The 15,126-nt window shown below is 42.7% G+C and overlaps 1 protein-coding gene across 2 annotated transcripts in view; it reads left to right on the top strand.

The window, feature by feature from the left end:
• Ush2a (usherin) overlaps nt 1–15,126 on the top strand; it is a 701,257-nt gene that overhangs the window by 617,727 nt on the left and 68,404 nt on the right. The gene's annotated exons all lie outside the window — the stretch shown is intronic.

The raw sequence follows: 15,126 nt of genomic DNA, 5'->3' as shown, positions 1-15,126 counted from the left end.
AGGAAGCTCTCAAGCTGGAGAACCTACATGGAGAAGATGAAATGTTAGGGCTTTAGCAAGCAAATATTCATGGTTTTCAAGACATCATTACATGTGAATGACCCTTACAAGTTAAGATGAACAGGGTGACATTAAGTATTACTTTAAAAACTAAAGCCATGTGCCTGTGACTCAAGCCTGGGAAGTTCAATCTATGCCCAAGTTAAGGAGTTCGGGTTTATCAAGATGGACGGTTAACACTGGGCCAGTGTGTTGTAATGTAGTTCCAAAAGAATCTGTGTAAGTGAATGGTAGATTTTAACACTTTACCACTGGGCTCATGCTCATTTTTTTCACAAGTCAACAATAAGCAGCATATGAGTGAAGACATTACTGTCTTCCTCCTATTTCAGAATTGATACTTTGTTTTCCTGTTTGACATTCTTTTCCTATCAGCATTTTTCCATTTCCTTTCTAGATACTCCTCCATAAGCATTACGAGCCATGATCTTGTGTAGAAATGATCCATTTTAGCTAATAATTCGATCTATAGGGAAATGTGCTATATTTAAACTGTATCCTTAGAACTTATATTCTGATCTTTCACCTGTAAAGTAATTTTGGCTAAAATACTGAAATACTATGATAAATATACTTTTATCAAAGTAACCAGTAACAGTGACCAAACCTTTGTTCTTTCAAAATATAATTTAGGAGAATATATGACTAATTACATATTCTTCCCAGTTCTATTGGAATTCCTTTAGTATAATACCTCGTGAGTCATCGCTTAGCTGGTTTTATTATAACACACATGATTTAAGGATCTGATGAATGCAAGAACTCTGTCCTTTATTTGTTCTGTTGGGTTCTATCTTTGCCAACCTAACATGTTCCTAGAAGAGAAGCCAGCCTGTAGAGGTGGTGGGGCTTAACGCATGGACTTCTAACACTGTCCTCAACATTCTCACTCTGACAGACCCATCATGCATACTTCTTCTGTTTTTCTAAAACTTACTATTCTTTGTGATGCCAACGAGGCTAACCAGAATAATCAAGAAATTATAACATTCCTACAACTTACTTTTGAATGTGTGTATTCATCCCAAGTGACTTTCCAGCATTCTGGATCATTGACTCTGAGAGCAAGAACCCTCAGAGATTTTGTTGGATTCATCCAGAAAGTTCCATCTGAATTTTTCAAGCAATCAAGGCCAGGTTCTATAAGGCCAGGATTCAGATATTCTGATCACCAGGTCAAATTCCCAGGGTGCTAGTCACTGTGACCTCACATGGATGGATACTTTGATTGAGATCATTAGGCAAATAGACCATGGTCTGTGAATCTCATCCACTCCTACATTCCCAACGTAGAGGCTGCATTTAATGTTAAAAATGAAGGAAGTTCTACCATATATCCACTGTTCTCTCCTATCCCCTACAGAGAGGAATGTCCCTTTACCCACTTGTTAGCTTTCTGTTGCTGTGATAAACATTTGACCAAAGCTACTTGTGGAGGAAATGGCTTATTTGGCTTACACATCCCTTCCACAGTCCATCATGAAGGGACATTGGGGCAGGAAATGAAGCAAGGGAATGCTACTAACCAGCTTGCTCTCCATGGCTCACTCAGCTTGTTTCTTTTTACAAGCCAGGACCAGTTAGTTTGCTGTTCAGGAGTGGCAACCTCTCTCACAGTGGGCTGGAAGAAAATGATGGACAGACTTACCAACAGAACGTTCTGATGGAGGCATTTCCTCTGTTGTCTCTTCCCTGATCACCCTGCCTCATGTCAAGCTGACCAAAACAAAACAAAACAAAACTAATCATCACACTATCCAAATATCTTCTTCTATAATTTAAGTCTATTCTTTCGTTTTCTGAACAACATGATTTCCCTGTATTGCTGCAAAAAAATCTTTAGGGTCTAGCACATTCCATCAACCTGGATAAACACTCATTGAGAACTATGTTCTTTATCAGTACTCACTGCTGGAGTCCAGCAGTGGTTGGGTAGGAAAGTAGGTGATCAAGTGTGAGGTACAAGTTATTAGTTGGGCACTAAGGTTTCTAAGCCCCTCACTACTGGATGTCTTCTATCTGGGCGTACTTTTAAATCCTGCTCCATGACTCCTCCTGAATCTACTTACTCTAGCTAAAATTTCCCCCTACAAAGAGGTGATGTTTACTGTAAATGAAACACTGGGTGTAAAGACACAATTTCAGAAAAACAAATCAACCCAGAGTTGTGAAAGACATCCCTAACGTCACTCATCTAGTCCCTTGATTATTGGGATCCCGTATCTACTCAAGGGACGACCAAAATATCACCCATGTTGTAAGCACATCCCTAGCTCTCCCGGGTCCCCCCAGAGTTGTTTAGAAGCAGGTGGAGGTTGCTGGGAGAGCCACATGAAGCAGGTGCTATGGAGCCATTATTCTGCTGGAGGTGGCAGTGGATGGAGAACAGGCGGCAGGGGACCTCCATGGGGGTGAGGAGTGGATGTGTTGGCAGGAGCAGCAGCAGCAGCAGAGGCAGCGGGAGAGGAGAAATGGGAGTGTGTGGCTTTTAATGCATCACTAGTTTCTTTCCCGACATCATGAAAAGCCATCTCTCTTTGAGTCTAAGTAGGTTTCTCTGAGATGAAAAGACCAAAATTCGTAGGGTATCTTCAGATCTTTGTAGCCTTCATTACCAAAAATAGGCTTCAGTTACAAGTCCTTAAACTTCCTTCCCCTGTTAGCTCTGTGATGGATGGTGCAGTGTCAGGAGAGAGGCTGAATTTAGCCTCCTTGGCATCCAAGAGTTCCATGGTGCTACTTGCAGGAACACTCCTGGCGAGGCTGGCGAGGCTGCCACCACCACTCAGGTCTGTTTGCTTTTGCTCACTGGCACCTGCCATCACATTGGCACCTGCCATCATACTGGCAGAAATAACTTAGGATTTAAAGGCAAAGGTGTTTTGCCTGCTAGTTAGTGCTCTAAGCATGTCCCTGCTTGCCCTACAGGATTATAAAACACCAAGCCCAAAACATACCTTTGCCCAGTACCCTGAAAGATAGATGGTATGTCACTCCATATGTAGAGGCAGGCATAAGGAGCTGATGGACTGAGCAAATGATTTGGGTCACTAAGAGTTGGCTTCTCATCTGGGCATAGAATCCAAAATGACAACACTAGTCTCTACCTTCTGGTTGCCAAACTCCTTTTCCCAATGTCAAGGAGGAGGCATTTAAAACTTCCTCATGTGCTTGGCCCAGATCTCTTTACCATTAAATAGATTTGTAGCCAAAACACATTATGAGGTACTTCATAATTGCCCTATTATGGAAGGTTTGTGAGTAAATTGATGAACTCATTCTAATCCCATTTTCGTTTTGGCTTATTATAATGTAAAATATTATTGCTTCTTACATAGGATCTTAAATTGGTTGTAGCTGTGACAGTGTGATGGTCCTCGGCCTTTCTTCTGCAGACCCATTCAAAAGGTGGCAGGAATGCTCTGTAAGATGTTGAATTCTAGAAGGGACTCTTTCTAGTGTGACAAAGATACGAAAAAAATTAGCAGCTCCCCCAAGACTCCCTCACATCTCCTATAGACAGATTTTTCACATTTTATGATGTAACTAGGTCATTCTTTCTATTATATGAAATGTCATAGGGTTTCTATTGCTGTGAAGGGACACCATGACCATGACAACTCTTACAAAAGAAAGCATTTAATTGAAGCTGACTTACAGTTCAGAGGTTTAGTCCATTTATCATCATGGTGGATGGCGTGCAGGCAGACATGGTGCTAGAACTGGAGAAAGAGCTGAGAGTTCTACACCTTGATCAGCAGGCAACAGACAGAATCTGTATCCACACTGGGCTTGAGCATATATGAGACCTCAAAGCCCGCCTCCACAGTGACACACTTCCTCCAACAAGGCCACACCTCCTGATAGTCCCTGTGGGCCAAGCATTCACACACATGAGTCTATGGGGGGGCCAAACCTATTCAAACCACCACATGAAAGATGCAGAGCATGGATGGGGTAGTATCACATAGAACTGTGAATGATTATTGTAAGGATTTATTTGATTTGATGTTGCTTTTTCATTCACTAGTTTTGTATGATCTGCCTTCAACTACTTCTCTGAGAAAACTTTATTTTGCTCCTTGTACTTTATTCTGACCAGCTTCACGAAGTCTCCCTTGTCTACCCATCAATAATACCAAGCGTGGGTCCCACAGTTTGCCCTTGAGATGCTCTTAATTGACAAGCACCAGCCATATAATCTAAACCATATAATACTTAGGGGTCAACAGTTATGAGGAGACATCATGTAGTTCAGGCTGGCCTGGAACATGCTATCCTCCAGCTTCCATCTTACAATGCTGGGATTTTTAGACACCAATTACCAGAGCCAGCTCTTACCAGTTGTCTTTCTAAGCGTCACACAATTCCCCACACCAGATACATTTCCATCCTGTTATATAGCTAACTTGCCTTATGGCTGCTTAAGCCATGTTGTCCTGAGGCTCCCCTCTTCCTTCCCACCATTTCAACTCTCCCTAAATCCTCTCGAGTCAACCTCCAAACTGTATCCCGATTCCTTCTTGAATCACATAAGCTCTCCACCCTCATCATTTCCTTCTCCTAAGATGGCCTTGCCCTTACACATCATCCTTTATACACTGCAAGTCTGAACTAAACTGCTATGTATCTCATAGGGTTATTACATTAGCTAATGCATTGCAGCACTTAGTATGCAAAGCACTGTGAACGGCAATATAGCAAACTGAAACTTTAGATGTCCTGCAGTTTGCAAGGCTGAAATAAATCGGCAAATGTAAATAAAGCTGTGGTTGGTATAAAACAGCTAAACTAATTGGCCATAAGTTGTAAAACCATGTTTTATATTTGTTCCCAACCCTGCAACAAAACTCAGAGTTTACAATTTCCAGGTAGTCCCCTAAGTACCAGATTTGGTTAAGTCCCTTTTGTAAATGGCTAAGCAAGAATCTGTCCTCTGCATCGCCCTCAAGTGTATGTTTGTCGTCCCTGCCATGGTAGTGCTCAAGCCTGTCCTAAGAGCTCTGTTCCTCACGTGACTCTGTCTACCTACCGTGTTGTGGCACTCAAAGGGCCTGTCCTTTTTAGATCTTGTCCCATCTTAACAGAATCTAGCCCTTGACCCACCCATCCCCACACTCCCCAGTCACACAAATTGGCATCACCATTGCCAAATAGCAGTCTCTTGGTAAGGGGGACAGGTGGTGGGAACGCCCAGAGGCCTTTGAGCCAAGTATGGTGCTTCTTCCTGGGGTTTCACACAGCTAACAAACCTCACTCCAATACCCAAGACGCTCCAGGAAGCCTTGTCTGCAACATATGCGGAAGTAAGACGAACACAGCCATGAGCCAACACGATAAATTCAGAATATATGCCAGTTAGCGGAGACAGCAAGCTGTAAATGACAGTGAAGGGCAGAAGTTAATTGAACTACTCTGCACTTGTCACCAGTGGAAAGTGGCCACTACCTGAGACAAGATGGCTGCCCCTGAAGAACCCCATTACCGCTCCACAGTCACCTCCTTGGCTCTGCAAGGGCTGATGGGTGAGGGGATATCATACACAGATGACCAATTCTTTATGGTTCACAGCCGATCAAAGCGAAAGTCAGCAGCTGTTCAGGACAAGTGACCACTGTAACGGCTGTAATATAACCCGCTAAATAGAGAGGGAATTGCAACGGAGCAGGAGGTTAGACACGATTATCGGCAGGTGAGTGCTTTATTGAAGTTGAAAGACCATTAACATTGATAGAGTAATTATTTCAACTTGAAAGTAATTACCTTGATGGGTGATAACTTCTCTAGTGTTCCCCGATTTGATTGGGCCAAACAATTGTGAGCTCCTGAAGCCTAGAAAAATATTACAACAATACTGTGATTTCTAAATTACTGGAACCACTGCTGGAATATTCTAATCATGCTGAACAGTAAAAGGATTTCGCCTTACACAAGCTGCTGACCTCTCATGGAGGGAGAGACATTTCCTTTTTAATCCAAATGCAATGACCCACACCCACCACCTGTGAGTGCTATGTGATAGGCTTGCAAATGAATCTTTTGATCTCCTTATCATTTTGTAAGGTGAAACATCCTGGGAACATCTTCCTTGGCTAGTACAAAATTGAGGCCACTAGCCTTCTTGATCCAGTCTATGGGTTGAGAGAAAAACAGAGGAAATATTTTCTGGCTGGGTCTTAGAGGATTGAAGTTTGCATAAATTAATTATCCTGATAACGACACTGTGTTGATTGAAAATTCTAGAAGCCAGGCAATGTGGATCAGAGGCTTCAGATATTGTTACAGAATTTACCTCTTTCAGTAGCTTTCTGTCTTGGCACTATTGAAAGCCGCTATGAATTTGATCTAACTAGAGTACTTTGTATTTATATATACCAAACATCAACAAACAAAATGAAAGCTGAAAATCTGGGCAACAGCTTCTTTGAAATATCATGAATATATGAAAATTACATGCTATTTACAATTGAGGACTGAAACATATCAGATCTAATTTGATGATCATGACCAAGAAATATTGTGGGGCTCATCCATTAATTAGCTGTTTGTGACATTTCCACTGAGAATCTGCACATAGAAACTATAGTGGATACAAAGGAACGTCTATTTCCCTAGATTGTCTGGTATAGCTGGAGAAGAATAAAAGGCAAGAAACATTATAATAAGCAATTACTTGGCCATGCCTAAGCACTGACTGTGATCATAAATGCCTAAAAGAACTAAGGAGGGCCTTAACTCACACACCTGATTCCAACCTCAACAAAACACACACCCATGCTAAATGACCACAAACCACAGACAGGACAAGCACGGGAATCATGACTCTAAGTCCCACTGTCATCAAAGATGGATGGTACCTCCCCTTCAGTTCCTCAGTGATTCCTGAGGCCTGTCTGTCACCTTGGCAGGATTTGGTCAGACAATCTGCCAATGGATGACTACCTTTTGGCAGAGTTTCCTGGGATTTTTTTCTAATTAGTACCTCAGGATCTCCCAGGGATGGAACAGGTTTCCACTTGTTGTCTAAGAGCCAATAAGGAATGTTTGAACCAAGCAGATAATGGGTTTCCTCCGTCTCCCTAAGTTGTTCTGAGTTCCTTTCCCTAAACAGAGTCTTGGAGGGTCCTTTGAAAACAAAATCAGAGTGCAGCAGCTCCCACTGAGCTCAGGGACTTCAGAGTGCTGGCTGGAACCTGGGAAGAGACAGAAGGTTTGGAATGAAATCATCCCACTTGAGGAAGTGATGGGATTTTTAGATTAAATTGTAAATGTTACCACTAAACCAACCAGAGTAAAGAGATCTGATGACATAATATCACATCTGTAGCAGCGTGTCCTACACAGCCAGGCTAAAGAGTATGTGAAGAAGCCCCATGGGTGCTCTGAATTTAAAAGAAGTGTAATAACTCATTTTTAAACATTTTATATGATACTTGGATTATTAAATATTCACATTACCAAATCACAGAATTTTAATCCATTCTAAGGGGAACATTGTCTAACCCTAAAAGATAATAGTCTAGACTAGATAGTAAAATGACAGTATATTTTTAACAGATGTAAATGTTACCTTTTGACAAGACACAAGTAATGAATTTTATCATATAAGTTCCTATTGGGTGATTATGACCCAGAGTTTTATTTTTGTTCAAGCAATTACTAAAGTCATGGCTGGATACCTATGCCCATTAGTGGATGGTTCTGTGGATTTTTTTTTATGATATTATTGATCTCTTGCTGAGCTGAGATTCAGGTTTTATGCCAGATAGCTTGATTAATGGGTTGCTTTCTATAAGTGGACTGAATGGGGATAGAAAGCAGGGGCAGCCGGCTCTGCCAACCCCAAACCCGTCAAGACGCATAGCTCATTATGAAACAGTTATCAAGGATACATGAAAAATTAATTGGACTCAGTTTGATTCTGAAAAGAATCGGCTTTCTCCTCGGCAGCCCCCCACCCCTTCCAGATGTTCTGTGCCAGCCCCTGGAGGAACAGCAAAGGGAGATGTATTAATACATTGTATTGATTAGATCAAGACCCCTGACAGTTATTTGTAGAGATACCATCTGGCCGCTGCTCGAATTCCTTCACCAAAAACAGGACGTGACATGTTATTAATCTCAACTCTCTAAGTATAGACAGTTGCCTTTTCTGTTACAGCACACTTTCCCATTCCGTGGGAGATGGAGGCAGACCTGGAGGGTGCAGAAATTAAGGTTATTACACAAATTGAGCCATATGGTCCAAATATTTCAGCAAGAAAATTGCCAGGCAATAAAAATTGCTCCTGCCTTCCTAATGGTGTAAATTACAGTTTAACCATGGCTCTAATGATGTCCTTCTGCCGCGCTTAACTACTGTTACATGAAGGACATTGTTTTAAAAATATAAAAAACAAGTAAATGCCAGCAGCGTGTTTTACAATCTGTTAGTGTGTCATTAAGAACACTGTCAGAAATACATAAACATAACAGCAGCCAAAACAGCATACAAAGAACCCGATCAGAAAGATGGAGTATTTTGAAAACTCTTCTTGTAATATTAAGTGCGCAGAGCCTTCTGGAAGTTTTTCAGAAGAGTCCTATCTAGGGCTTTCTTCTAATTCCCTGCTCTCACCCATCAGCAAAAGTCAGCTTGGAAGCTCCTTGTGAGTGTGTGAGCTGACTCGTGAGTCTTCTCCTGCACCCTTCTACCCTCCCCACATAGATAGGACAGGTGGGGCAGAGAGAGCAGAGGAGTGACCAGTTCCTAGGCAAGGATGTCTGTCGACCTTGGTAAGTTCATCCGTTGTTCGCCAGAAGGTACACAGGACTCTCTTCCCCTCCTTATCAGTAACTAGTATCCAAAGTGCAATTTCCCCTATAGTTCTGTAGAAAGCAATCCTTTTAATTTGGACACAGTATTTAAAAGCAGTCTATTCTTATGCCCTTAACAATCACAGTAAAGATCGTGATTAGACTTGAATTCTTCTAATATTGTAAGGTTTATTAGACCAAAAAACCAAAAAATCCTTGAAACTTAAAACAGTCCTACATAGACCATGTCAGTGTGCATTCCTCCGCTGCCTCGGCTTTCACTGGGAACATGGTCTGATAGGTTAACTCCCAGGAGAAAAACTTAGTACATGGAGATGCATAGAAAATGGGGGGAGGGGTGTGGGGGGGGTGTTAATTCCTGTTTTCTTTAAACTCTTCTGTTTTCCTCTTCCATTTCCCCAGAGGGAAAGTTTTGGTGTTTAATTTACCCATAAACTGAAGAATGAAAGGAAAGAGAAAGAAAAAAAGGAGGGAAATGAACAGCCAGGAAACAAAGCATGCTATATTTGCATACAATATTAATATTCATGAGGAGCCTTAAGTAACTGCCTCCTCACCATGTCAAGGGCAGGGAGAGTGATTGGGAGCATTTTATGTCTGCAACGTTCTCTACCCAGGTAAGCTTATGGCTGCCTGCCTGCTATACTTGTTTTTGTTTCTTAGCACACGTGTGTGCGTGAGTGTGTGTGTGTGTGTGTGTGTGTGTGTGTGTATACACACATGTATGTCACTGTACATGTGGAAGTCAAAGAATAAATGTAAATTTGATTCTCTCCTTCAGCTGTATGGGTTCCAAGGATCAAACTCCAGTCACAAGACTTATCAGCAATCACTGTTGCCCACTAAGCCATCTTGCTGTCACTCCTATACTTTTTTGACTAATTATCACCCTCAGTGAGGTCACACCTAGCCTACATAGCCACAATTTCCTGCCTTTTCCTCCATATATTCTGTCTTGCTTTCTCTCTCTCTCTCTCTCTCTCTCTCTCTCTCTCTCTCTCTCTCTCTCTGTGTGTGTGTGTGTGTGTGTGTGTGTGTGTGTGTGTGTGTGTATGGCTATGTATATGGATATTAATGTTGGATGTCTCTGTCAGTTGCTGTCTCCCTTCTTAAAAACAGTGGATGAGATAGAGTCTCACTGTGTATCCCTGGCTGACCTGGAACTCAGACCTGCCTGCCTCTGCCACGGAGCTTGCTCTTTGATAGTATCTCAGCAGCTGGGGCTCACCGATGACTAGTCTGATTGTCTATGTGAACCACAGACCTGCTTGTCTCTTCCCTGACCCTGAGTGCCAGCACTGCCAATGCTGCACCCCACCCAGCTTTTCTGAGCACTCAGCTTCATCTGTTGACTTGAGCTCTTTTCCCACCATGTTTACTGTTTGTCTTCCCAGCCTGAGTGTGAGCCTGTGTTCCCTACAGACCCTTCTCTCCAGTGCCTAGAACAATATAATTTTTACAAAAGCTTTAGTTAATAAATCATGAATTAATGAATGGCTGAAATCTAGTAGACAAGAAGTGGCTTGTCTATTGCCACACCAGACTACTATTATATTCTAGAGTTTTTTAAAAATTGCTAAATGGCCAGGTGGTGGTGATGCAGACCTTTAATTCCAGCACTTGGGAGGCAGAGGCAGGTGGATCTCAGTGAGTTTGAGGCCAGCCTGGTCTACAGAGTGAGCTCCAGGACAGCCAGGACTGTTACATAGAGAAACCCTGTCTTGAAAAAAAAAATTGCTCAGTAATATTTTATTTTTATCATAGAAGGAACTAAATCATATTTATATTCCAATTCAACCTGTCAGCCAAGAACTGTCTTTATAAAACACACGGGCACTTCACTAAATGCCATTTCATCTTATCCCCACCACCACCATGGAGTGTCAGTATCTATATGTTCTTAGTGAGGAAACAGAAACTCAGAAATGTTAAGTAAAATGTGTAAGGCCACACAGCCGACTGCAGGGGTGTGACTCAACAGCAGCTCTATCTGATTTTAAGTGAGTGTTTTGCCCCTGCTCGGCATCAGCTCTTGAGCTGTTGCCTGAAGGAACAAGATGATATTTATGAAAAACTAAATATCGATGAAAACTACAGAAGAAGACAGATTCCACATGGTTTGGTATGATTCATTGCCTGGAACGAATATAGTAAATGATGTATAAAATACTGAATTCATTAAAGATCACTTGGGCCAGGAAGGTTCAGAGGCCTGTGCGTTAAACTATGTGCAAAAGATGTGCAGCAGGAGCTTGATTTCACCAGGGACAGCTGCGGGTCTGCTTTCAAACATCTGATGGCAACTTTCTATTCCAGGATGACAGAGGAGCCATCTTTCCAATCCACTCCCCCTTGTCAGGTTGATAGCAAACTGATGACTTTTAAAATATGTCCAAATAACCCCCTCAGACAAAACTGCCCAGGGAGGCGGTGAGCAGCAAGAGTCAAGGGCCTGTGGTTAGCAAGCAAGGCTTAGCGACTGGCTGTGACCCCCCCCCTTCCTCTTTTGCACAGTCAGCAGATTGTTCCTGATGATGCTGACCAGATGGGGTAAAGCAGGAAGGGAGTAGTACTTGGCCCAGCTCTGTAAGTCATCTTCAGTAGGAATTGCAAGACTTTTTCTGACATGTGTCCTTTCTGGAGCTACTTGTCCACAGTTAAATTTTAAAAAGAAAAAATAATAAAAATGGCATAATGGCACATGCCTATAATCCCAGCCTTCTAAAGGCTAAGTCAGAAGAATTTTAGGGTCTGGAGCAGCCTGGGCTATATAGAGTTTTAGGCCAACCAGGGCTAATAAGCATTACCCCATTTGAAAGGCAAAACAAACGAAAGATCTTTCCTCATTGCTTCTTTATTCTACAACATTTCCCCAGAACTGTGTCCCATTAACAAAATGTATTCGTTCTCATTCATAGCAGAATGGCCTTGCAGCAGCTGACCCCACTAGGGAAAGCCAGCCAAGAAGGCGGGCTACTCATCAACAAACTACAGGAAGCATCTCAGAGACTCACTAAGACTATCCCCCACCCCCGGAGTCTACAGCGTTCTAAGGACAGCCTACTTTGTCTAGTGCAGTGTTAGACTACAGCCTGAACATCACGGGGTGAGCCTGTGATGTTAACTGACAGTGCCCAGGTCCAGCTTACTGATGTTAACATAGATTAGTGACGGTGCCTGGGTCCAGCTGACTAGACCTTCAACAGGGAGCATTGATCCCTGAAAAGTACAGAAAACTCAAACCCAGTTTTTCCGTTGAGTTTCTAGAAGCGCCCCTGGAATAACCAGATGGAAAGAATGATAAATCACCCTTCCGTTGGCCTGTAGGCCTCTATCCCAGGACCTGCTCTCTTTCTCACCTTCAGCTTGTGAAGAAGCCACAGGGATGCCTAAAAGTAGCTTTTTGGATCTGGAGTGGTAGTTCAGTCAGAAAGCATGAGTTGCATCCCTCAGGCCCCACATAAGAATGCTAGGCAGGGTCTTGTGTATTCATGGTCTAAGCCCTAGGGAGGTGGACACAAACATATTTTGCCAGCCAGCTCAGCCTAATGGGAGAGCCCCAAATCAGTGAGACACCCTGTCTCAAAAAGCAAGGTAGATGGGTTCTGAAGAACACCACCCAAAGGGAGTAGCTTTCTAAAACACCATGTGCATTAAACCATGGTTAATTTTCTTCCTTTGTGGCCTATCATGTTTTAGAAATGCTGTAATTAGCACTTCTGGCTTCAACATAGTAAGAGCCTCAGGAGACACACCTTGTCCTTTCAGCGCTGGGCGACCTGGTCATCATGCTGCAAGCCTTGGCATTTGTCCTTAGCCGAGTGATAATTATTTATTAGTGGAATGGATGCCTATTATATTCAGAAATTAAAATTGTTAGGGGACAGTGCAGAGGATCACATCTGTTAGAAATAAATCACTTAAAAAATTATATTAGTCTCACAGACGGTCAAGAGCAGAGTGAGGGAGGAGGTGCGAAGGGGCTGAGGAGACTTGCTTTAGAATCCTGTGGAGTAGAGTGTGGTCACTATGCTGTCAGCACATTACAGTGTTCAGACATCCACTCTGTGCTTCCCCTCTTTGAACCCTGGGTGTCCAATTAGCAGTGTGTATGACTTTTTCATTCCAAGATAACAGATACATGGAATGGCTAGCAAGGAGTAAAATTTTAAAAATTAAAAAGAACATGAGGAGATACAGGAAGGAAGGAAGGAAGGAAGGAAGGAAGGAAGGAAGGAAGGAAGGAAGGAAGGAAGGAAGGAAAGAAGGAAGGAAGAGAGGGAGGGAGAGAGGGAGGGAGGGAGGAAGAGAGGAAGGAAGGAAAGAAGGAAGGAAGGAAGGAAGGAAGGAAGGGGAAAGGAAAGGAAGGGAAGGGAAAGAAAAGAACAAGAAAGAGATCATTGAGGAATTCCAGAAACAGAGGCCAAAGGAATTTTTAGTTCAAATGATACTAGAATTTCAGAAGAAGCAAGAAATCTTAATTCGAAAGGTTTGAGGGTTTGGGGTGGGGGTTGGCACAAATTACCTCCCTAAGATCCACCCCCACTTTGTGTTTCCTGAGCACATCTTTTCTTCACACAGCCTGGTCTCATTAGGGGTCACCATCCTCATCTGCTGTCCCATGGCTTTGCAGCTCAGGTGCTCTTTGCTGGTGCCTTCAACATCTGCTCTCTTCACCCAGCAGAAAGTCCTGAGAAGGTGCTTGCTCTTGCAGACACTCTCACAGATGAGAGAGAACTCGGGCCTCTGTAATTCAGGCTGATTGAGACATATGGAAGTGTATTAATCCACACAAGCCTCATTAGGTGTCCTCAAGAAAAGATGCCGTCTATGTGCCATCAAGTCCTATGAAGATCAACTCCCCTTCTTTCTCTCCCTTTCTCCCCTCTTCCTCCCTTCCTCCTTCCCCCAATCTCTGGCCTCTAAAATGAAAAGAAAGGGAGGTTTGGGGGTTTTTCACCTGAGAAAGCAATGCTCTACCATGGTGTAACCAGATCTATAAGAGTCTAGAAATAAGACATTCTGAACTTGTACCTTCAGAGATAGATTTCTTTTTTTTTTTTTTAAAAAAGGCGGTTTTCTAAAATATAATATTTTTATTAATTCTTTGAGAATGTTGTGCATATACACAATATACTTTTTTTTGTACTCCATTCCTTCCCTAACTCCTCTTAGGGCTGCCTCCTATCCCTGCTCCCAACTTTATGTCCTACCTTTTCAAAAAGATAGTTTTAAGAACCTTAATTTCCTAACTTTGAAGGAAGTTAGTAATCTTCATCCAGGAAATTACGGGTCTGAAGGAAATGGCTGAATGCCGTATACCTCTGATGTCATCATGTCCAGTGTTTGGAATTCAGCCCTGACTTCAGTAGCCAGTCTTCCTGAAAGGACATTGTCTGTATTTGTGCGTAAGGTCTAAAGAGACTATTTTTGAGCCCCTACCCTCTAGAATGCTCAGACCTCTTCCTTTTTGCTCGAAGAATGTCCTCCATGGGGCATGTCTAAACACAGTACAGATCAGATATCAGAACCATCCCCACACCAACTTTCTTGGCCGTGATGTTCGGGGCCGTCTTTGCCCCTTTCTGAAGTGGAGTGATGGCGTGGAAGCACAGTCCCTGGCAGTTTTCTTTTTACTGCTGGATTATTGCACCCTGTTGGGGGATCCATCTGAGCATTTCATGTGTCCTACTTTTCACATGCCCAGATGGTGGCTACGTGCTCTGCTTTGAATTGGGCAGCCCTCATCCTTCATGCTCTGTAGTCTGTCTGGTTATCAGAGAAAGATACGAGACAAGGGAAATTCTTCCATTTTCCAGCTCCTCTTCATCTGTCCTAGTCACCCACGGAAATGATGTGTTCATGCAATAGCTGGGATGACAGTCACCATGATAACTGAATGTCCCTTCCATGGTGTTGGTAACTCCCTGTACCCACAGCGCTTGCATCCCTCTCCATGAGAATCCTTTGTAGTGTAAGCCATTATATGAGATCTTACAAGTTACATGAAAGGGAGCAGCAGTGTAAATATTTTATATGCCATGGAAAAGACTTAGATTTACATTGGTCTGTTTCACTGTAGTCTTGAAGCTGAGCAGAGAATTTAAATGAAATCATTCAGCCTGAGACAGTGACATGACACTGTCACCTGGAAACATACTGGGCCACGTTCACAGCTATCTTAGGATGTATACAGCCTGTGGTCTACAGGTTGAACACATCTGATCCTGGGTCTACTACTTTTCCTGC

Source organism: Onychomys torridus, chromosome 11, assembly GCF_903995425.1.
Source record: "Onychomys torridus chromosome 11, mOncTor1.1, whole genome shotgun sequence".
Classification (NCBI taxonomy): Eukaryota; Metazoa; Chordata; class Mammalia; order Rodentia; family Cricetidae; genus Onychomys; species Onychomys torridus.
The sequence above is the reverse complement of the archived record's forward strand: the minus strand, read 5'-3'. Positions and strand labels throughout refer to the sequence as shown.